General features: G+C 45.5%; 1 protein-coding gene across 1 annotated transcript in view; it reads right to left on the bottom strand.

Moving 5' to 3' along the window:
- Positions 1 to 1,870, bottom strand: part of ABHD3 (abhydrolase domain containing 3) — a 66,365-nt gene that overhangs the window by 1,697 nt on the left and 62,798 nt on the right. The gene's annotated exons all lie outside the window — the stretch shown is intronic.

Here is a 1,870-nt window from a genome sequence, read left to right as displayed (position 1 = left end):
AAAAAAAAAAAAAAGAAAGAAAGAAAAGAAAGGAAAGGAAGAAGAAAGGAAGGAAGACAGGAAGAAAGCAAAGAAAAAGAAAAGAAAGAGAAAGACAAAAAGAAGAAAAGGAAGAAAGAAAGAAGAAAAGAAAACAAAGGAAAGAGAGAGAAAGAAAGAAAAAGAGGGAGGCCGGGCACGGTGGTTCACGCCTGTAATCCCAGCACTTTGGGAAGCTGAGGTGTGTGGATCATGAGGTCAAGTCTTGATCGAGACCATCCTGGCCAACATGGTGAAACTCTGTCTCTACCAAAAATACAAAAATTAGATGGGCACGCTGGCGTGTGCCTGTAGTCCCAGCTACTTGGGAGGCTGAAGCAGGAGAATCGCTTGAACCTGGGAGGCGAGGTTGCAGTCAGCCGAGATTGTGCCATTGTATTCTAGCCTGGTGATAGAGTGAGACTCCGTCTAAAAAAAACAAAGAGCTGGGCGCGGTGGCTCATGCCTATAATCCCAGTACTTTGGGAGGCAAAGGCGGGTGGATCATGAGGTCAGGAGATCAACAGCAGCCTGGCCAACATGGTAAAACCCCGTCTCTACTAAAAACACAAAAAATAGCCAGGCATGGTGGTGCGTGCCTGTAATCCCAGCTACTTGGGAGGCCGAGGCTGCAGTGAGTTGAGATGGCGCCACTGCACTCCAGCCTGGTGACAGAGCAAGACTCCATCTCAAAAGCAAACGAACGAACAAACAAAAAAAAAGAGAGAGAGAAAGAAAGAACAAACGAATGAACCGTATATAATGTTAGATTCCTCAGGCCAATTAATGGCTGTATTAAGGATTCAAAAGTATAAATATAATTTATATAATAAAAACATATAGATAACAACAAAAACGAATGAAATTCTCTCGAATGGTAACAGTGTTTATCTTTGGGCTATGAAACATGGGTGAATTTTTCCTTTTCTTCCTTCTCTGAATTTCTATTTATGGTAAAGACAAAGGAAAAGTATTTTAAAAACATAGTTGTGGCCTGGTGCAGTGGCTCACACCTGTAATCCCAGCACTTTGGGAGGCAGAGGCAGGTGGATCGCGAGGTCGGGAGATCGAGACCTCCTGGCTAACATGGCGAAACCCTGTCTCCACTAAAAATACAAAAACAAAATTAGCCAGGTATGGTGGTGGGTGTCTGTAGTCCCAGCTACTCGGGAGGCTGAGGCAGGAGAATCACTTAAACCAGGGAGGCAGAAGTTGCAGTGAGCCAAGATTGAGCCACTGCACTTCAGCCTGGGCAACAGAGCAACACTCCGTCTCAAACAAAACGAAACAAAACAAATCAACAACAAAACAAAACAAAAAAAACCTAGTCGCTGGCAGGCGCAGTGGCTCATGCCTGTACTTAAAGCACTCTGGGGCTGAGATGGGTGGGGTGGATCACTTGAGGTCAGAAGTTTGAGACCAGCCTGGATAACATGGTTAAATCCTGTCTGTACTAAAAATATTAAAAAATTAGCTGGGCATGGTGGCAGGCACCTGTAATTTCAGCTACTCGGGAGGCTGAGGCAGGAGAATCGCTTGAACCAGGGAGATGGAGGTTGCAGTGAGCCAAGATTGCGCCACTGCACTCCAGCCTGGGTGACAGAGCAAGACTCTGTTTCAAATAAACAAAAACAAAAACAAAAACATAGTTGCTAAATTTAATATAATTCACCAGTAAGACAGTCTTTTCTATTTTTTTTTTTTTTGAGACGGAGTCTCACTCTGTCGCCTGGGCTGGAGTGCAGTGGTGCAATCGTGGCTCACTGCAACCTCCGCCTCCCTGGTTCAAGCGATTCTCCTGCCTCAGCCTCCTGAGTAGCTGGGACTACAGGCGTGCACCACCACACCTGGC

Source organism: Colobus angolensis, unplaced genomic scaffold (genome assembly GCF_000951035.1).
Source record: "Colobus angolensis palliatus isolate OR3802 unplaced genomic scaffold, Cang.pa_1.0 Scaffold45, whole genome shotgun sequence".
Lineage (NCBI taxonomy): Eukaryota > Metazoa > Chordata > Mammalia > Primates > Cercopithecidae > Colobus > Colobus angolensis.
This window is presented reverse-complemented; position numbering and strand designations above follow the sequence as displayed.